The 22,245-nt window shown below is 55.4% G+C and overlaps 1 protein-coding gene across 5 annotated transcripts in view; it reads right to left on the bottom strand.

The window, feature by feature from the left end:
• The window catches only part of P2RY1 (purinergic receptor P2Y1), a 43,469-nt gene extending 24,133 nt beyond the window's left edge, over window positions 1-19,336 (bottom strand). For 4 of the 5 annotated variants that reach the window (XR_005933414.1, XR_005933415.1, XM_041126849.1 and 1 more), the window contains exon 1: window positions 18,697-19,336. The gene's annotated coding sequence lies outside the window, so the exon portion shown is untranslated. The remainder of the gene's footprint in view (window positions 1-18,696) is intronic. The other variant, XR_005933416.1, reaches the window with a different exon arrangement.
• Window positions 19,337-22,245: the final 2,909 nt, after the last annotated feature.

Below are 22,245 nucleotides of genomic sequence, written 5' to 3'. Positions count from 1 at the left end.
TCCCCAGCCAAAGGAATTAGCGTGTAAGTGACACAGATACCAAATGACCCCAATTTTGAAAACGGGAGTTTCTCTTTCATGAGAAAATAGCGTGTCTGGTAAACACTGATGAGAAGATAAGGGGGGCGAGAGAAAAGGCCAGATACGGAGACTTCCTTCACATCTCCCGTGAGACACACAGAAAGCACAAAAACTACTTTTTACAACTCTCTCGCAGGCAGCTCTTCCCTGCCAAGCCCCTGCCGAGCTATCGGCCCCACGGGAGAACGGGAGACGGCGCCGGGGCCACGCCACGCACACCGCTTCGGGAGCCGGGAAACCTCCCGGCAGGTGCCTTTTCCAGCCGGGATTCGCGTTAACCCACGCGGCCACTCGAGGGGAGGGCTGACCCCCCCCAGCACATGGCTCTTCCACCAGCACTCCCCAGAGCCCCTGCCCATCTGCCCCGCTGCTGCAGGCATCCTGCATGCTAGGTCCCAGATCTACACATTTAAACTTCATCTCCTTTCTGTGCTTTTCTCTAGTGGATAAAACCTGATTTTTTAAAATGATTTTTTTTTTTTTTTTTTAGCACTGGTTAATATTAAAGTACATCTACTTAGGGGTTGCTTAAAAAAAGGCAGAGCCTGTGAAGGGGAGGAGCACTGAACTGCACCAAACCACATAATTTAATTTATATTATCTTGTTTAAATTAATGCTGGGTTTTAAAAGGCTGTTTAAAATCAGGACAAAGAAATCACTGGCAATGTTAACTGTGCCACTTAGACTAAATAGGCTTTTGCAGAGAAATGTAAAAATAAATATGCCGTTCTTCTAGCGGCCCCACTGATCATTTCATAATGAAAGCAGGCAGGCAGATGAATTTCCTTTCAGTGAAAACACACAGAAAAATGACAGGCTCATGGTTATTTACTTTAGGTTTTGAAATGAAATTACGGCAATTATTTTGCTCTTCAGAACACGAAACGCAGAATTAATAGAATTCACAGAAAATGAATATTCAATTATCCCGGTTTAGGGGTTTTGTGGCTGGTGCTGAAGCAATAAACAAACATTCCTTCAGAGAGCTGTCTCCAGCAGTGCTGTCTGCAGGCAGATCCCTGCTAGGTGCAGTTTTTGCTCTGCTGGGGAGCGAGGAGCAGTGCGGAGCCCGGGGGCAAGGGGCTGCCCGGGGCCGGCGATGCTCCATGCTCCGGGCAGAGCACGCCACGGGCCGGGACACCGTTCCCAATTACCGGAGCCAGGAGCGGCGGCGGGCGCTGGGAAAGGCGGCCGGGGGAAAGGGCCGAGCAGATTTTGCAGGGAGCGTGGCAGAGCCCCGAGGGGCTCGCCCAGCTGCGGTGGGCAGCAAAGCCCTCGGCTCTGCGCTGGCGGCTTGTTTACAAAAACTTGTGGACAAAGAGTTGAAAAGCTTGTAATCAAAACCTGCTCCTGTTCACAGAGAGGTTTTCCCAGGGAAGACAGACCAAAGAGTATGTGACCGGTGTTACCTGTAGTCCACAAACAACCGGCAATTTTTTACACAATACATGTAGATGGTGGGGCCCAGAGTACGGATTTGTATGCCTAGTTTGGGCTCAAACTCCAGAACAAGTTATTTTTGTTGTTCTACTTCAACACTGCCACGAGTGATCCTGCTCATTAAAGTTACCAGCTGAAGGAAGCTGCCAGCCAAGTTACTGACTCTCGAACGGTCCTTACTCTGGGTGCGAGGGAGCAGGGTTGCAACCTGCAGGTAAATATCCGCACGCACATGCGAGGTGACGTTGGCACCGCGTTGCAAACCCACTCTGACCAAATAACATCTGTTTGTGTTCCATGGGCTGCAGCTTCAGAAATCATGGCTTAAATAAACCAGAAATAATTACGATTAAAAACTACCTCTCAAACCAGACCCACCGCGGCAGCCGTGCCGCGGTTTTCCTCCCGCCGCCGAGCCCACGGGCTCGGGGACGGCTGCCCCGTCTCCGTGCACAGGGACGAGATCACCGCCCCCAGTGCCAATGCCGCTGAAAGCTGACGAGCCCCACGTCTGGCTTTGGCTGTCATCTGGATCTAATGATGGGAAGTGCCACTTGTGGGGTCCTGACCCTGGCCCTGGCCCCGCACAGGGCCACCAGCTTTGCCCTGGACCCTGGAGCGGGACCGGTAAGTCCTGCCCGTCCTGCCCCACAGCCTGTCCCGGCCGTGGCCCCGCAGCACCTCCGTTTGAAGAGCATTAAGGGCAAGACTTATTTTCCCAGCTCCCAACTACACATTAGGAAACACGCAGGTGAAGACTTTTGAAAGTATTTTTCTGCTCATATTGGCAAGGTCATTTTTGTTTTGGTTTTGAAAGCAACAAACTACCATATGGCAGTTATTAAAAGAAATGGATGGGAAAAAATGAACTTTGAAACAGTGAAATGCATTGAAACTGGCTTATTCTAGTGCTTGCAAGAAAGCAGGTCCTTTGGCAGGGGCCTGCCCATGTTTTGTCCCTCGGGCCACAGAGGTCTTCAACACTTCTGCATGCGTCCAGATGTTGTGTGAAGCAAGCATGGAGGAAGGCAATGAACGGGAAGATCTGCAGGCTACCGCTTCCAAGCCTGGTCTGCACCAGAGCCAGGAAAACAACTTTCCTGCAGAAATCAAACCTATGGAGGTGTGTTTCCATCCTGAAGCTCTGACCATAAGTGTGTGTCCTGGTTTCATCTGGGATAGAGTTAATTTTCTTTCTAGTAGCTGGTATAGTGCTATGTTTCGGCTTTAGGATGAGAATAATGTTGATAACACACTGATGGTTTCATTTGTAGCTAAGTAGTGTTTGCACTAAGTCAAGGATTTTTGAGCTTCTGATGCCCAGCCAGCAAGAAGGCTGGAGGGGCACAAGAAGTTGGGAGGGGACACAGCCAGGACAGCTGACCCAAACTGGCCAAAGGGGTATTCCATACCCTATGATGTCATGCCCAGTGTATGAACTGGGGGGAGTTGGTCTGGGGGGGATCGCTGCTTGGGAGCTAACTGGGCATCGGTTGGCAAGTGGTGAGCAATTGCATTGTGCATCACTTGTTTTGTATATTCCAATTCTTTTACTAATAATAATAAAATGACAAAAATAATATTATCATTATTATTTTCTTCCTTTCTGTCCTGTTAAACTGTCTTTATCTCAACCCATGAGTTTTACTTTTTTTCCCCGATTCTCTCCCCCATCCCACTGGGGCGGGGGGGTGAGTGAGCGGCTCCGTGGTGCTTAGTTGCTGGCTGGGGTTAAACCACGACAGTGTGACATGGTGCAGATGCCCTGGGGACTGTCCCCTCGCCCCAGGATGTCCTTCCTCTCCTCATCCCGTGTCCCACCTGCTCCAGTGCACATCGCTCCGCGACACCCCTTGTGCATGACAGAGCATTTCGGGGGGGGGGGGGGGGGGATTACATGTCCCAAAGGAGACGAGGCAAATCCATAATGCCATCACCATCCTTGAGTCCCACCTGGCACAGCCTCGCCACTGCCCTTCGAACCAGCTGGCCACTGCCAAAGCTCTGCTGGCACCACTGCTGACGGGGACACCCCGGAGCCACCTCTGAGTCCGTGGGGATCTGCTCTGGGACTGGTTCTGCCAGTTCCACAGTTGAAATTTAAAGCATTACAGAAGATTTCCTCCTATTTCCCTTTTATGGGGTATTTCTTTAAGGTTCATGCAGCCTTACAGAAGGAGGTATTAGAACAGCACAAGCTAACATGTTTACAGCTTCACGTTTAAATTCGAAAATGTGTTTTCTAAACTAATGGCTGTATATTTTCAGACCTTTCTAAAGCACTTGTTTTTCTTTGTATAGCTTCTGCTTCATTATTCTAATTTAATAAAACCATAGCTAGGGCAGAGAGCCAACTCTTCCTGGCTAATGACAGACTTTGATTTGTTTGTACTTCTTGTTATACATTTTTCCTAATTACAAGCATTTTTCAGAGGCAGTTGAAAAAATAAACGAGCAGCTGGTTTGAATGTGCAACCTATTATTGTATTTCCTAGAGCTGCGGAAAAAGTATTACATTCACAGTAGGATGGTTTTCAACAGAGGAGGGCAGAAAAGGCATTTTCCAGTTGGGAGTCCATCTCACCTCCCTTCCTCCCCGCAGCGTTACTGCCAAGAAAAAGCTAATTTTTCAGCCTTTCTGGTATCCCTGGAGGTACCCACCCAGCTGAGAGTGCAATGTGTGGGCTCTCCCCAGGACTCTCCATGGGGCAGCCAGGGCAGGGAGGAAGAGGAGCAGCATCCCCGGGGGCCCGTGAGCAACTGCCCTCAGTAAGGGAGAAGACGGATCTCCGGGGTCTGGATAAGCACAGAAGGGACTGCAAACGTGGCAAGAGCCTTGCGTGGAAGGTGCTTTTCAAAGCAAAGAAAACCAGCCAAGAAACAGGGCGACTAACTCTGCAGCAGCTTGAGCCCAGACCGAGAAACGCACCCAGAGCCACCCCAGCGTCCGTCCGGCTCCCACCTCCCCATGGCGCAGAGAACCCTTCGGCAGCTCCGCTGCTGCCGGGCCACCAGCGCGGTCAGTGGTGGCCACCGTGCTCCGTCCCCAGCCCAGGCGCTCTGCCCGCTGGCACCGGCCGCACCAGACCCCGCTCCCGGCTGGACCATAAATACAGCAGGCAGGACCCGCCGCGGCGGTAAGTAGCAGCACATGGGCACCAGCCGAACAGGGGCTTCAGAAATCAGCCCACCAAACAAAAAGCCTTTCGTACGAGTCTCAGAGTTGGGTGCGGTGTGACCCAATTCGTATGTATCCGTACAACACTTCCCCATTAAATACCGATGGGAGTATCTCCCGAGGTGAATGCAGACGTTTTTTTCCAAGCAGATGATGTTATTTACTGCACAAACGTACATATTTTCAGGTCATATGTAAGCTCTTGCAATAAGCGAGCGAGTTTCTGGTTGTGGGCCGGACCATGCCAAATGCTGAAGCAGACCTTCCTAACCAAACACAGTCCTGCTGTTGCCAATCGCAGTTTTGGCCACTTCTTGTCACGCAGTTCATTAGAAATCACGCACATGTTATAAAACTGTATTGCTAAACGCCCGGTTAACTCATCCAAGTCAAAGTCCCTGCATGTTTGATTCATTCGCCGAACAAAGACTGATTTTCCTATGAAAACAAACCACTAAATGCTTCTCTTCTCCCCCTAGGCAACAGGATTTCTGGAGGTGGTTTTGGTTTTTTTTTTTTCCTTAAAGATAACATACTTGATTGGAGAAACCATTTTAAGACTCAACTCAAAAGAAAAATCGATTAGGAGCCTGTGTTCTTTACTAGGGCACATTAGGAAAAAGTTGTATTTAAATCTAACAGTTCACATTTTCCCTTGGCGATGTTTTGTAGAAGGGCTACAACCCCAGAAAAGCCAGCCAACACTTAGCAAGTCTGCCTTTTAGCTGCCCCAATTTTTGGAAAGCAGCAAAGAAATGCAGCAACATGGTCACTAAGATAATGCTGTTGGAATTCCCCTGCTAAATCCCCGGTGCGTCACTGCTCGCTGTGGCAAGGTGCATTAGGTAGCAAATAGCTGCTCTGGATACCAAGGTTCAGAGAAAATGCTGAGCATCACATGAAGGAAGGAACCGGACAGCCTTCCACGCGTGCATTGCCGTTGTGAGTCACCTATAGATTCACAGCAAAACGCCCACCCGTCCATCCCTCCCAGTGCCCGCCGGCGCGGAGCTGCGCCGCGCGGAGCTGCTGGAGTGTCTCAGAAGTGCTGTCAAGCGGCACTTCCCTTCACTCCCTCCGTCTGGAGGATGATTAAGTTAAAAAGCCATTAAACCGGAGCAATTAGGCACTCCGGCTGGTACGTATATTGCTCACTTCTGGGCCTGCCGCGCAGCCCTGCCGGGGCTCGCTGCCCAGCCGGGGGCTGACGCAGGGCAAGCGCGGTGCCGGGGGACGGACGGGGACGGGGCTGGGGTCCCACAAGAGCCCCCGGCTGGGGCGGCTCGCCCACGCTGCCTGCCAAGTCGGCAGGGAAACGGCAGCGGCGGGCAGGGAGCGCAGACCCGGGTTTGGGTTTATTCAGCCCGCTGCATTCACGTTGCATTGCAAATTGGCGTTTTCTGGTCGAAATAAAACTCAAGGGCCTTTCTGTGACCGCGTGCGTGCGTGCAGTCCTGCGGCGGTGGGGGAGAAAAGCGTAAGAGAAGCCCGCTTTGTGCAGGCGAGGAGCGGGCTGTGGCTTTAGGGTGATGGAGAGCCCGCAGATGCGATGCTAGGTGTGTGGCTGATACCAGCATCCCCCTGTGCCGGGTACCGCAGGCTCACCGGCTGCCCCTGGTGCAGAACGGCCGGTCCTGGTGGAAGGGAGGTCGCTGCCCACAAAGTGGCGGGTCACCAGGAGCAATTTCATTGAGGGAAAGCAGCTGGGAGCAGGGATGGGCAGGGACCGAGGGCAGCGAGGGATGCGGGTGGAGAGGGCAGCGTGGGCTGGCGGGCCGGTGAATCTTCCTCTCAGGCCCACTTATACTCCGATGGGCAATAAAAAAAAAAACAAGATGAGTTTTGCTGACCTGGCCCTTCCCATCGGGATCACATCAACGTGGAAGCACGGCCACTCTCCCCGCCGAGCACCGGGCTGCAGCCCCAGCAGAGCCTGTCCCAGCCGTGGCAGGGGCACTGCCAGCCCCACGCGGGGTGGGAGCCGAGGGGGCTTTTCAGGAGGAGGGCAGTTTTTCCTTATTCATGGGTTCTGCCTGCTGCAGGAAGCGGGGAGGGTCAAGGTTTACTTTGCCAGGATCCTTGCCTCCTGCAGGCAAGGCTTCTTCTGAAAAATAATCCTTCTACTCCTGCGTCATGAATTTTTTAGCATGATTCATTTAAAAGAAGAATTAATTCCAGTGTGGTTGGCCATGCAGGGCTTTTCTAATAGAAAAATGGAGGCAGGATTGCTAGTGGCAGGGCAGGAGGCTGCCGAAGGGGAGCCTGGCATTTTCCTCTAGCTGTAACTCGCTCCGACAGGGAATAACAAGTCCCTTCACTTGCCCCTGCTCCAGCTTCCTAGTAAGCAAGCAAGGTTAATCAGAATTAACCACCCTGGTAAAACACCTGGAAATCTAGAAATGCAAAGGGCTGTAAAAGAGCTAAATCTATCATAGAGGGATAATAGAACTTTAACATTCAGTAGTTACTATTTATGACCCAAGAGTTAAGGGCTGCAAACACAGACTGGGGTTCAGTGGTGGGTTTTTGCACCTACCGCCCATGCGGTGCAGGGGGAGGTGGGCTCCCCAGCCACGGGCAGAGGGCAACGCTCACCGCTCCTCAAACGGGAGCAATAAGGAAGAGTCAAAAAGAAGCAGAGGAGGAAAAAACCCTCAGAAGTCCAGTTTGAGAACAAGGAAACTGCATTATCAGCTCGTTCAAATCATCCTTGGCTGTCCTCAGAGCGTGTAGCCAAATTCTTTGGTTTTTCTCCCTGGACACCACGCTGGGGTGTCAGTGCCCTTGCCGCTCGCGCAGGGAGGGACGGGGGGAGGCAGCGGCAGGACGAGGGCTGCGGTGCACAGCTCTGCCGAGTCATTTCGAGACCGAGAGAAACCCCCTCCGCTCCTCCAGCCGCAGGAGCATCCGGAGCCGGCCGGGCTGCCACGGGTCGCAGCAGGCAGGAAACAGATTTGACTCTGTCGGGTGTCTTCTGCTGCTGCTGGAGCCTGACCACAACTGCTTTACAGTTATTTTCTCCTCTTTGCAATGGAAGAGCACCGAAGGAGGGCAGGCAGGGTGTCCTCCAGGGACCCCAGCCTCTCTACGGCATCTCTGTTTTCTGTTCATGCTGGCACCAAACAAACCCCCCTTGGGAAAACCTCCCCCGAAATTAGTGGAGACCTTCAACAGGGGATCGAAATAAATCCTCAGCAGTGCATCACACTGGTAAGCAGCCCATACTCAAGCGTGCGGTTACTCGAAGTGTGCATCTGACAGCAGGAGGCCCCAGTCACTGATTTACCTCTCGCTAAAGCACAGCAGAGCCTGATCCAGGCACAGGAGCGCTGCAGCGTGCTGCCCAACGCAAATGAGCTTTCCGTGAGCCCAGATGTAATTAGACCCCAACCACCCCTCTTGCCTAAGACGGTGTCCAAAGGCCAACGCTTTCAGCCCTGTTTGAGCCCCGGTAGAGGAGCGGAGCAGCCCAACGCCAGCCGCCTCCCGGGACACCCGCTGCCTCGGTGATCGGCACGCGCCGAGAGTCCCGTGCCAGGGGTCGGCTCTCAACCTGGCTGGAGCAGCAGCATCACAGGGGGTTTTAAACCTGGTTAACGAGCTAATTTTCAGATACAAATACAGCGTTCAAACAGTGAGGCAAACGGACTCGACTCGCTGTTCAGGCCGCCCGAGAAGCCCTTCTGCATCTCCCCTCGCATCGCTCTCCTTAGCACCTCCAGGATCCCAACCACTTCTCTGCTAAACGTGCCAGTTCTGATGATGCATAATTAATGCTGGAAACTGCATTGCGTTATGCATATGAGCGCAATCTGACCTGTAATCACAGCCAGTGGAAAACCCACCAGTTCTTACCGTAGAAGAGACAGCTCCCTCCCAGCAGTCTGAATTCAGAGGGACAAGCCAAGCAAGGAGGTAAAGCAAAACCAGAGCCTTTGTGTTTTTCTGCTCTTTGATCTCCCTGTTATCCCAGGTGAAGGATTTTAATGACATCCGTTTAGGGCTGTGGTTTGTTTGGTTTTGTTTTTTAAAGCACATAGTTTTTATTATTTAAACAATAAAAAAAGGATTGCACTCTTCACACAACTGGCAACCACACCTGCAAACGTCCATCCTCGCAGTGATGTGAGAAACGTCACTTGAGTTGTATAATTTGTGGTTCCCACAGTCTGGAAGCACATTTCTAAGCTAATTCCCTTCGTGCCCTTTTGTTTTTCCTCTGGAAGCTGCTGCTGTGCGGTGGGCCAGGGCCCCCCGAGCCCCATGCCAGCGGGTGGGCTGAGCGGGGCCGGTGCCGACCCCCGAGGCACGGCTGCCGTCCCCCCAGCTTGCCCCAGCAGAGCCACGGGAAGACACAGCATGACCGGCCGGCCAGGAGGGAGCAGGGGCACGGGGACACCGGGGCGAGGGCTTCCCACGGTCCTGGGTACTGGAAGGCAGCTTTCCCTTTTCCTGCCTGCAGCTCGGCTTCTGCAGGCATTGCCCTCGCCTCCCCCTGCCTTTCCCAGATAACGCGGAGCTTAATTGATGCATTAGGAGCGAAGAGCTAAAGTACACACGCTTTCCCAGTAAAGCTAATTTTGCACAAGCTATTATGGGTTTAAGTGCCAGCAGACGATAACAAGACCAGAAGACGCAGGGAGCAGCTGCTGCTCTCCTCGCCCGGGATGCCGGGATGCCTCGCTAGCCGGCCGGAGCGAGGGCACGTGGGGTGGCTGGCCAGGCTCTGCTCCTGCTGCCCCTGCTCCGCGGGATGGGGTGGGGTGGGAGGGGACCAGCCGCCCCGCTCCGTGCAGCTCCTGGCCCCTGGCTGGGGGGCCGGGGGATGCGGTGCCCCACGGGAGGGCAGAGCTTGGGGGCCAGCGGGGCTCCTGCCCCGAGCACATCCAGTCCAGCGGGACTCCAGGGGCTGGGATCACCCGGGGCTTCACTGGCAGGTCGAGCAATTTTTACTGTTGAAAACTCCCGGTTGGTTTTCAAAGGCTGAGAAAAGTGGCCCTCAATGGCTCCTATTTTATCTGAACTTTCGGCTATTTATACCGGAGCCTTTGTTGACATTTTATAACTTTTTTATTTATAAATTTTCTTCCCTCCACAATAGGCTGCTCTGCAGAAACAGCTGTTCCGCACAAACAGCTTTGCAAACAGAGTTATATCTCTTAGGCTAAGTTATCTCACTGACCCCAGATACATGCCTGCTTAATAATTAATGACTTTTTAAAAATTACTGGAATACTGCACAGATTCCTCTGGTGCACTGAAGAAGGAAACCAGACCTGCGCTCAGCTTTATAATAGGAGTTGGCAGACAAGTGAAGCAGCCCGAGCTTGGAGGCAGAGCAGGCTCCCCGGGAAGCTCCCCTCGCTCGCTGGGCTAACACCCACTGGAAGGTCACGCATTTGAAGTTTTTAAAGTTTGCCACTTCCCACAGTTCTGGGAATAGTTTTCAGCCATGGAAAACCAGGGAGCTACTGAAATAAGCCACCACTTCTCAGAGACACCAGATGCTGTGATTTTCCAGCAGCGGCTTTGGTGGTGCTGACCGGTGTCTGCTACCTCTGAAGACAATCAGACATCTATTGAAAAGCCAAATATTGAAAGCAAGCCGCACCTGGAAGTCCTTCCCCACACAGAAAACTGAGGGCATTTTTCCTCTTGGAAAGGGCTTTGACACATACATGGGACAGTGCAGGGCTCTGCCCTGGAAACCCTTTTGCTGGTCACTGACAGTTCTGCTGCAGAGACCCATCACAGTTCACTGGCAAGATTAGAGCCGGTCCAAAAAAAATAAATAAATCAGTATATCTGTTCGCTGGGAAGTTTTGACAGATTTTGAAATGAGCTGCGAATTTTTAACATTCATAGTTGCTATTCAGTATTTTGAGTCAAAATATTAATTTTTTCACATTGAATAGTGTTAAAACAAAAAATGCTAGAGCATGGCAGCATTTCAAGCTGTTAACAACATTTTACTCTGAAATGTTCCCATATATAGGAAAGACTAGATAAATTACACCATACAACTTCATAAAACTAACATAAACCCATGAACAAAACTAACAGGAAATGAAACTTTTCCTCACCAAAGCTTAGTTCTACACTGTAATTCTGATGTCCAAAGTTTTCCTTCTTTAACCCTGTTTTTAAAAGGGCCTTTGAAAATTTTCATGTTTTTTTTTTTTCTTTTTAAAAAAAGATCCATGCAGTTTTGCAGAGCGGGTTACAAAGATTTTTTTCCTCTCCCATTGCGTTTCCTCCCCTGCTAGTCGCAATCCCTGGCAAGCGATGGCAAACCTGGGATTCAGCCCAGGTGTGGAAAAAAACCCCAGTCAGTAAGTCAGAGCTGTCCTGACGGAGGGACCGTCCCCGTGCTTGAGCGAGAATGTCCACTAAGCACGACAAGATCTCCAGCACCGTGGGTTGGGGGGGTCCCGTCTCCCCCTGACAAAGGCACCCCGTATTTTTACGTTATGGCGGTAATTTCTGCATCGGTTTAACATGCTGCAGGAACCGGCTCTAAGGAACTCCCGGTACCCGTCGTGCAGCTCCGCGTGGCCCCGCCGGTGGGCACACGGGGCACTGGGTGCTGCCCCATCGCCCGCACAGGGACCCCCCCTGCCCCGGGGTCCCCGTCCCCCCCAGGGACAGCCCGGCTGGGGCAGCTCAGGAAGAGCAGCTGCCTGGGGCTGGGCTATCCTTTGGGGCGGTTGGTTTGCTTGGGGTTTTTTTTTTTCTAATGGTAACTTCCTCATTTGTCAGCAGTCGCAGTAAATCAAGCTGCTGTGCTTCTGTACTCCTCCCCCCGTAAAAATTCAAACTATGGCCAGCGCAAGTCACCCCCACACACGGCCTGCGGCCGCGCCGGCCAGCCTCCTCCGGCCAGGGACGCTAATCAGCTAATTAAGAAAGAAACTGGGCTCTCGCAGCCTCTGTAACCCAGCGTGGGTCTGACAAGGCGGCACTTAATTAAAACAAATCCCCACATGATTTGTAAATGATCTTTTTTTTTTTTTTTTTTTTTAATTACAGTGCATTGCCCATCAGCATAATATTTTTAATGAATTGTATAACACCGTGGCCATCCCCCATCCACTACTGAAACTCAGGAGTATACATTCATTTTCTGATTTTTTTTTTTTTTTTTTTTTTTTTTACCCTGCACAAACGTTCGAAGACCAGAACCCATCTGGAGAAACAAGCACCAAAACGCCGTGCCGATGCCCACGGAGGAGCTCAGGCGTTACAGACTGCAGTGCCCGTGGGACCCAGTCCAGCACCACTCGCCCTCGCTGCGGTGGGGGGACTGGGGGCACAGCACCACGCACAGGGGGTCTGGGCACGAGTGCCGCGCCAGCTCCATCCCGGCACCAGGGCTGCATCCAAATTCCTGTTGCTGCAACTTACACACGGACAATAGAAGCCAGCAGCTGCCCCGCGGCCATGGGTTCAACACGCTGCGTTTCAGCACGTGAGCTTTGCCCAAAGCAGAGCTGGGGGGCTGCCGGCGGCTCCGCGGCACGGCCCGACGGCGCCGGATCCGGTTTGGCAGGAGGATGCGCTCCCCTTACCAAAACCACCGTGATCCAACCATTGGATCAAGTCCGGGAAGGAGAGAGACGCGTGAAGGCAACGCGCCTCAACTGCGACACACACTTAGGGCGAACTACAAGCTCCAGCACGGTTTGAATGCTCGTCTCCTCCTTGTTTCCAGAGAGAAGGTGCGAACGCAGCCCTGTTTTAGCCCCAATTAAGCCAATCCCAACATACGCAGCAACAGCGCGTGACCCGCGGGCCGGGGCGGTACGCTGCCAGCACACGCTGTTCTCCGGGAACAATGGCATTAAGGATGAAGCGGGAAGCCACCGTGCTCGAGCGGAGGCTGAAGCCGTGCGGCACAGACGCTCCGCGCCCGGCGGGGAGACAGCTGGGCCTCCTCCGGACTATTAAAAAACGAGGGGATGACTCAGCCTCCCCCCCCCGATGTGCGGAGGCAAACCGCGCGGCTCCCGCCAGCCGGCGGCGGGCCGGCGGAGACGTCCCCGCCACGCACCTCTGGTCCGCGGCCGCGGGCGAGGACCGCGGGTCCGCAGGGCTCCGAGCGGCGCCCCAGGGGTGCTGGCGCCCGCGGCGCGGGGACGCGCTTGGCAGGCGGCGCGCCTCGCCGAAAGGCGCTGCCGACTTGGCAAGGGATGCCGCTTTCCAGACAAGAAGAGACACGAAGTTGTTGACACATTTCTTCCTGTTCCCATTCAAAACTACAGCGCAAGCGGCGCTGCGAGAAAGTCACGTGCCGGATTTAACAGATTTCTTCCCAGAATGAGTCTTCAGCTCAGAAGGGTAGGACATGAGGGATTAAAAAATTAATACGAAATTCTGTTTGCCCGAGAGGACTGTCACAGCATGCTCGAAATAGGGTGCCAAATTCTTCAATGATTTCTGCCCTGTAGTAGCCTGAACTGATGCCACGTGGAAAGCGAGAGACTTAAGTAGCAGTTTGGTTCATATAATTACTAATAATCACTCTATTGGGAAAGAATTTACAAATAAAGTACAAGAAAATGTTGCTCATCTGTCACAAGTGGGTATCTTCAGACTGCAGCATTACAAACCATTGCCTGGGATTAGGATGGGGAGAAGAAAAAGAAAAAAAAAAAAAGAGGAAAAAAAAAATAGGGGGAAGGATTGGAAGCGTGTCCCTTCTCCTGCCATCCATCCATCCAGCAGCAGGCTGGAGGGATGCCGATCTGCCTGGCAGAACAGGCTGTGGGTACTCCCCTCCAGGAGCAGGGCTGCGAGGCACCGGGGAAGGGGAGCACTGCGAGTTACTGAAACAGGGTGAAATGTAAAATGCCAGAAAATAAATTGGGAAGTGGCGAGGCCTACATTTTAGCGCTGAATATGAAATGACACGGAAGAGGCATGTGAAAAACAGAGTTAGGTTCTGGCAGTTTCTGACGCTGGGTGCTGCCCATGGAACGTCGCCCTGCGCCTGCGTGTTGGGGCATCTCGGGACACGGGGCCAGCCCCGTCCTGTCCCGTCCTGTCCCCGCGGGAGCGGGGCAGCACTCGGCCCCGCAGCAGCCCCCAGCTCACGGGGGGGTCTCGGCCCCCAGGTGCAGCGCTCGCCCTGGGAGCGATTCGGGGTCGGCGGGACCCCGGGACACGGCTCAGGCTGCGGGACGGGACCGCAGGGGAGCGGGTCACAGCCCTGCGAGGTCCGGCGGGCGGGCACGCCGCTGCCGGGGCACCGGGCACAGCTCCGTCTTCCTTCTTGTGAAAAATGAGGGCTTTTGCCGGCATCTGTTGAGCAGGGAGAGAGATGCATGTGTGAACTAGCAGCTGGATTAGGTCTTTGCTGTCCTGAAAGCGAAGTGAAGACCGAGTTCCTGAGAAAGAAAACAGGTTGGGAAACAGAAGATTGCCCAATTTACGTACTGGTGAGTCAGAAAGCGGCAAACCTGGCATGTTTGCTCTCCGGCAGCGAGCGCTCTGTTCGACTGGAGTACCCGAAGGCAGTCAGTAACAACCTGGGGGGGTAACCAAAGCCCTCACTTTGCTGGCAGAGCGTTTGCACGCCAGGCTCTGCGCTGGGCTGAACCCTGCCGCTGCCGAGGGCAGAGCTTTCCGAGGGGGCCGGGCTCGGTTTGGCACCCGGTGCTGGGGCAGCACGGGTGAGTCCTGGCCAGGGACCCGGGGCCGGAGAGCCGTGGCACTGCCCCAGCCAGCAGCATCCTCACCACGCGGTCCCCGAGACACAGCCTGCCCGAGGGACACGGCCACCATCAGGGATGGCTGTGGTTATGGGGGCTAACAAGAATTGAAACACCCCAGCGTTTTCCTGAGCAGTTCCAGCAGTGATGGAACCGGTTCCGCCTTAAGCTTACAGTGGTCGTTTTATTATTGTCATTAATAGGTTTGTTACCGAGCGTGGGTATGCAGAAGCCTGCCTCAGACAACAGGCCAACGTCCGTGTTTGCCAACACCTAGTTAGATTATTTTTCTCTGGAGGAACCAGTATATAAGTAAACTTGAACGCATAGCGTATTAAAGTTCAATTACTGAGGCAGCGCTGGACACAGAACCTCGCCGAGCCCAAGACACGGGTAGCAGCCCAGGTGGCAAGTACTCGCTGTAGCATCCCGGGCAAGCCCGCGTAGCTAAGGCAGACCAGCGCGTGCCCTCGTTTCTTTGCAATGTTTAAGGCTGTTCACGGACGGTACTTCTGCTTAGGCAGCTCTTCACGGGTCACGGCTCCCCCCGGCACCGCAGCACCCCGTTCCCACGCCCGAGGCCGGCGGCACGGGGGGGCTGCTGTGGCAGCGAAGGGAAGGCTGCTGGTGCACAAGGTGGGCTCGCTGCCAGGCGCCCGGCCCCTCCGACACACCAGCTCCTCCTGTCTCTCTGGGTCTGGAAAACGAGCGCCCTCGCGATTTTATCTTGCTTAAGATCAGCCAGGCGCCATGCCGGTGCACCTGAGGAACAAGGGGCGCAATCCATCGCTTGGTACCTCTGCTCTACACGAGCAGCACCTCTCAGATCCAGCGTGCAACCCAGAGGTACCGCTTGCCTGCCCGTGTCCTACCCAGCACCCCAGCCCGTCCTGCCTGCACGCCCCGGTCCCCACGGCTCGGGGACACCCAGCCCCAGCGCGGACAGAGCCCCGCGGAGCAGCTCCAGTTACCGACTGGGGCCCGAGGCGGGCGCCGAAGGCTTGGTAATGCAAAAGAAAAATCCCAGTAAATGAATTCTGCGTTCTAATTTTCTCGAGGATTTAAATAAGAAGCGTATCGCGCAGCAGGGACACTGCCGGGCAGGAGTCCCAGGGGACATGCTGCCTGCCCCGGGAGAGGCAACCGGATTACCAGCGGGACGCTGCTGCTGCTCCTCGTGTGCGGAGCCAAGTTGAGTGGCTCCAGGAGGAAGATGGATTGCCCTTTGGTTCCTCCACCACCACCCGATACCGCAGCAGCTCCAGGGCAGCACCGGCACGGCGGGCGCTGCACCCAGCTCCTCCGGGATGTGGAAAGCAGCGCGTCCGACCCAAATCCTGCCCAATGGGGGTTTTTTTTGTTTGTTTTGCTGTGCCTGGCCTTGAAGACATGGGACAGTTGAGAACAGTTTCCTTGAGCCTGTCAGGGGCTCAGCGGAGAGGGGAAAAGCTGAGACAGCAGAAACAAGGGACGGCCATACAACAAATAAATAAAAATCAGTAGTCGAGACTGGGAAAAAAAAAAAAAGTCAAGGCGCCAAAAGCGTGGCAGGCTGAAGGGGCAAAAGGGGGTGGGAGGCCGGGCAAAAGGGGTTGGAGGCCAAAAGGGGGGGGGAGGCCGGGAAACAAGTGGACGCTAAAAGGGGGTGGGAGTGTGGGAAAAAAAGAGGTCAGCTACGGAAGGGCTCGTGCTCCTTGCACTGGGAAGCACGCGATCCCTCAGCACAAGAGCCAGACTTTGAGATTTTCTCTGTTCACAGCCGGTAAGAACTGCCCACCAGTCTCAAGCACATTGTAGGTACAAGACGACAAACATATTTTCAGCTGGTTTTGGTAAGGTCCCTAACGTATGTGCTTACTCTCCCCGACCTACTCAAGTGATAAATTACCTCCTAACCCTGGCCCTTCTCCAAGCAGTTTAAGTTGGCACGCTCAAGCCAAGCTCCAGAATTTTCTTTAAAAATAGTAACGATCAAAGTGATTCCCTACAAAATACACCGGGTGTTAGCTGCGACTCCGGGGGTTTTCCAGGCGGTGGCTGAGCGGGAGGGCTGAAGAGCTTCCCGGTGACAGCGTGCCTCCCAGCATCAGCCAGCCCTGCTTCTGGGGCAAGAGGACAAGATAAAGCTTTACATTATGGACAACATGCGATTAAAAACAAAAAAAAACCCTCTCAGCCACACAGTGCTTTATTTCCCTCTGCTCCCTATGAAGTAGGGGAAGGGCAGCTCTCAGCCCTGGGGTCACGGGGTGAATCCTGCCTTCTCTCCCCGAACAGCACAGCTCGGGGAATCCTTCACCGGGCCAGGCTGGCTGGCAGCTCTGGGCAGCCCTGCCTGCCGCGGCAGCCCCGCCGGGCACGGCCGCGCTGGCACCGACACGGGCATCGTCACCCGCCCCGCCGCCCTCACACCCCCGCGCCGGCACACAGCCTCCATCAGCTGCCGAGCCAGCGTCTTCGGCCGCCGTCACCTTTTGTTCTGTTTCTTGTCTCAAGACTAAAGGTGAGCAGACGCCGGCCTGGGCACCCCTGTAGAGTGCTGCTGAACTACGGCTGTGCCGAGAGCACAGGGCTCTTGGAACGGGCTGCTCCGAGCTGCGCGAAAAGACGAGCAGAGATAATTTAATTGCAGACTAAATTGAAACTCCATTATGGCAACTCATAAAACCAAGCACCAACTGAAGAGGTAGGTTATGTTCAGGCGTACGTTACTGATTTTGTGTTACAGATAAAACACATAAAAGGGCAACGCAGACCCAACCCTAGCACCACACTTCAGAGACGCCATGTCCTCCAAACAGCATGAAGCTGTTTTAGAGAATGGACACAGTTAAAGTGACTAATACCTGGTATTGGGAGAAATTAATACAGCAATGCAGCGGGCAGCGAAGTTAGGAAGGAATGCTGATAGATGCTCAGATACCCCCAGAGCAATTTTGTAGGGCAAGTTAGGTTCTTGTTAATTCCCGCAAGCTCTCTTCCATAAGTTGCTCCTTTTCACTCTGTATCTGTGTGTCTATTTTAGGATGAAATTTTCAATTCAGCACAGATGTTCAGAACTGGGTTTCATGCAGTAACGATCTTTTCAAATCATTTTCCTTTTTGCACTAGAAATTACGAACAGAGGAAGGAGCTGGAGCCAGCAGCAGCTGTCAGAGGCTGGGTAAAATGACACACTGGATATATTTTCCCCCCTTTGCTTACGGCTGCCGATGCCACAGGCCCTGTAACCACAGTCACAGACCCCTTCACCATGAGGTGTCGGCATCTCCTGCATCCCTGCCATCCCAAGCCCCACGTTCGGGTAACACGCTGCGAGGCAGGCTGCGGTTGCTGGCACCGCGAGGAACGCACCGGGCGCTGCGCCGGCTGTTGTTCACCGGCTGCTCCTCCAGCCCGGCCGGGGAGCTGCCCATCTTCCCCCGCAGCGCAGCGGCATACCCAGCCAGACACCAGAGAGAGATTGGTCCATTTGGCACGTGCATGCGTACTAATTACGAAGATGGCACTTTAAATACAGGCGTTATTTCACCACCAGACCGGTTTTGCTGCAGGACGCGTGGTACAGTCGCAGAGAAGCGGCGTGAGAAGCGGCGACCGGCCCCGCGCGCTGCGGCACAAGCGCACAAGGCCAGCGGTGCTGAGCGCGCAGCCAGCGGCAAGGACAAGGCACGGGTGGGTGGCTGCCCGTCACTCGCCCAGGCTCACGGCACTGCCAGAGCTCAGACCTATTTCCACCCCAGAGGCTGCCGGCGCGGGGCTGGTGGACCGGGTCAGCCCTGGCTGGGGGCCCCCTCGCCCAAATGCCCCAGAGCATCGCCGGAATCATCCAAACCCAGCACTCGGCCCCAGCTCCTGCCCACCATGGGCGATGGTGCTGCATGGGGAGGGGGGGACAGTGCGGGGGTGACCTGGGACAGGGGAAGAAAAGACAAACCCACAGCCCCCGGCTGGATGCGCACACCCCACGCAGGCTGCTGCCACACTTTCTGACTGGCTGCAGAAAAATACCCCATGAAACGAGACGCAGCGCATCCCACGGACCCAAAGCGCAGCGGCTCTCGGTGCCCGACGCTGGTTTTTATCTACCGCCAACGAGCGCGCGCTGAGCGCTCGGTGCTGAGCCAGGCTCTTCTTCGTGCTTCTCGTTCGGGATTTCAGCACACCCCACGCTTCCACCGCAGCAGGTCCTGTGTGCGTGTGCCCGGGGAGCACCCGGAGCCAGCGGCACCCCGGGCTGCAGCATCGCTGCTGCTGCTCGGTGCCGAGCCAGCCCCCAAACTCACCCAGCATTAAACGTGCCTCTGCTGAAACAGCCAGCCAGCACCGGAGCGGCTCTGCTGCGGGGCGGCAAAGCCAAGCGTGCCGGCGGCGAGGGCAGGCGCTGGTGATCCCGGCTGCTCGGCAAGCGGTGGGTGCAGGAAGAGGAGGGAAGGGACAAGCAAAGTCCCTCCAAAGCCGCCCGGGCTCTGTGCCCTGACACTGCACGAAGGCACGACCCCGAGCAGGCCCACCTGGATTTGCCGAATGCATACACGAACACCGAGATAGACTCCGTGCTCAAGCGAGCACTGGGAGAAGCTCTTCTTCTGCACGCTGATGGCAAGATGCAGCGCCTGACCCGTGGCGAGCTGCTATCAGCAGGACACAGATGTCCGTTTTCAGCCTAACCAAGACAAGCTGCTTGGCTGACCCTTACCCACTCAGCAGAGGTCAGCTCGTCACCACAGGAACTTCCCCCATGACACTGCACCCTACTAATGCTAACAATAAGATAGGGTTCGTTTTGTATAAAGTGTGGTTTAGGGCTCTTAAAAGACAGCCGTACTTGAGAGCAAGGTAGGAAGCAGCAACTTCCACTGCTGACCTTTTCCTGGACCAGAAGTATTCACTGAGAAGAGAAAACCGAGACGTGGGTGGAAAAGGCAATTAGCAACACTGCTCTACAGAAGCATTTGTTTGCTTTCCTTAAACAGCGTTTTGCAATGCCCCTGCAGAGTGCCATGGCCGGGAGGCAGCCCCGGCTGTGCCAGCCCAGCTGCAAAGCTGCTCCCGGGGCTACGGATAGCCCCAAATACCGCACGCTCCGTGTACAGCCAGGGCTGGACAACCAGCACATGCAGGCGAGTAAGGCTTGGGATTAATAACAGCACTGAAAAAAACATTTCCCTTATAACTGGATGTTTTCTCCGGCGCAGATGCTGCTCTCCAGCACGAGCATCCTTCCTGGCCAAATCCATCTGGGCATCTCACCAGCACCCTACGGCTCAGGCACCCACACTCAGCCCTGCGGTTTCATTCCCATTCCCCCAGCCCAGGGGACGGGGTGGGCTCTCTCCCCCGAGCGCTCAGATACATCCCCCATCCTCGGGAAGCGCTGCAGGTGCCTCCCACCGCCCCAGTACCTTGTAGCTGAGGGCACGTGAAGACAGTCGAAGCGGTTTTTCTCTCTCCACCCCCAAAGCCAAGGGTCCGCACCATGCCCACAGCACCCCCATCCCACCCCTCACAGGGTGCCTGCCAGGGAGGGACCCTGCTCCCCTCGCCCCAAGGGGGGCTGAACATGCCGCGCTGTGCCACAGGCTATGCTCTTCTGCAAACAGCACGTCTTTCCCATCCCATAATTGTCACTTCTCTTGCCACTATTTAATTGAATGTTTCCCTATTGGTGCCAGGTAATTGCCCATATATGCCATGACAAGCTTGCTAAGTTCCTGTGATGGGTAAAAGACTCCAAACTGGCTATTCTTAGGTACTGAGAACGCGTATGTGATGAACGCTGTTTGGCTGCGCCCTCGGAGCGCTTTCGGGGTGCTTCGGAGTAACTGCACATTTATTTGTGGTGCATTCCTGAAATATCGCTGTGATTCATTTCCTCCTGTGGTTTATTAGCACAGGGATAACGCACTTTCCAACGTCTTCACCAACTCCCATGAAACACACAGCACACTGACTTCTCACCTTTCAGTTTGTTCCTGGAGTTCCTATATAAACAAGGGAGACTTTCCCCCCTCCCTCGCCACCCCCAGCCCCGGGGGCTGCAGGCGGTGGGCCCCCAGCGCAGGGCATCCCACCGCAAACGCCACGGCACTCCTCCGGCACACGGCACAGCTCCTTCACCAAGTCGGAGCTTTTGCAGAAGCACCACAAAGCACCACCGGGTACCCTCGCTCTCACCAGCCACCCCCCCACCCCGGGCATCCCCGCACCACCAGCCAGCAACACGCAGCGAGAAATACCAGCTAAAGCAGCTGCACGTCAGCTGCTTTGGGGCCCTTCAGCCGTGCCTTCCCAACACCCGACAGCTCTGCACAGCAATGAACGCTTTGAGAGGGGCGCACCCGCGCCGCAGGCAGGTCCCCCATGGAAGGGCCCCACCACCTCGGCCAGGTCAGCTGCGGGAGGTCCGTCCCCCTCTTAAAAAGCAGCATCAAGGACCCATTACCACCCTGTACTTTCACCACTCGCTCTCACAGCCACGACGGAGGCATAACCCCAAGGGGAATCTTCCGGCACCGTGGCCCCCACCGCTGCTCTGTGCCATTACCCAGAAACGAGGGGACCTGGGCTGACCCGGCGAGGAGACCTCAGCCCGCGCCGCGCGAGCACCAGGGCAAGGTCTCCCCCAGTGCCGGTGCCCTCCTGAGGCTGCGGATCAGCCGTTTCCCGGAGATCTCGCCCAGGGACCCCAAGCCGTGCCCCCACCCCAGCCACCAGCTCCTACCTGCACATCCAGAAGCCCCCAGCTCCCTCCTGCAGCCACAGCTCCCTGCAGCCCTGCTGCCTCCAGCCCTTTATCCCCAGCTGAGCCCCATCACGCCCACCCACACCCACCCCCCGGCACCTGAGCAATTCTCCAAACCCGCTTTCCCAGCAGCTCTGGGGCTGCAGAGGCCGACGCCGGTGACGGGTCGCTCGGGCCCCCGGCCCCCACGTCTCGCTGCGCGTCCCCGGGCGCTGCCGGCGGGCAGAGCCGTGCAGGACCCGGCACCTCTCCCCAGCGCCAAGGCTGCGCTGGCAGCCGGCACGAGGCACCGTGCGATGCCGCTGCCGGGACCGCAGAAAGTGGTGTGATCAGCTCCGTTTGGGCAGGAAATGGGCTTGTTTTTTATTACAACTAGCATCCGGATGGAAAAAGACCCTCAGAATTACTCTACCTCCTTCTTCCCGATGCCATTCCCCGTTCTCACAAATCACACAAAGGCAATTAAAACTCCCTCGCTAACTCCGCCAAGCAAGAGGCAGGACGATGACTGCTTCTCCCAGGCTGCGACAGGCAGCGTCCCGGTGGGTGTCCCTGCGGCGCTGACCCCCCCGCAGGGCTCCCGTGGGAGATGAGGGCCGCGCCGGGCTGGGGAGGGAAGGGGAGCTCAGGGAAAGGCTCGGCCGTGGTCCCCAGCTGCCCAGACCCAGGTTGCTGAAGGAGGTTCCTGCTCCTCCTTCCCCAAAGGCCGAGAATCCTTTCCTCGTTTCAGAAAGCGTCTCAGCTGCAGACACACATGGATCCCTTCGGACAGGATTCTTTTATCTTGGTTTTAACACAGTTGTTATTAATTGCTCCTGCCGTTGTTACCATCCCGGCCCCGGCCGGCGAGGTGCCACGACCACCGGCTTCCCGAGCCGCAGGCGCCGACGCCGCTTTGGCAGGAGCTCCTTCTCGTGGCTCTCCTCAGCATCCGAGCGGTTTTATTTCTCTCGGCTCTCCGGCGAGAGCCCCGCCGCAGGCTGAGCTGCTGCTCGGTACCCGCTTCCAGCGGCTGCGGCCCGAGACCCCCCGGCACTGCCCGGGCGCAATGGGACAGAGCTGACCCGGCTGCGGCGGAGGGTCCTGCGTG

Source organism: Aquila chrysaetos, chromosome 10, assembly GCF_900496995.4.
Source record: "Aquila chrysaetos chrysaetos chromosome 10, bAquChr1.4, whole genome shotgun sequence".
Lineage (NCBI taxonomy): Eukaryota > Metazoa > Chordata > Aves > Accipitriformes > Accipitridae > Aquila > Aquila chrysaetos.
Note: the sequence above shows the minus strand (reverse complement) of the source record. Positions and strands in the feature narration are given on the sequence as shown.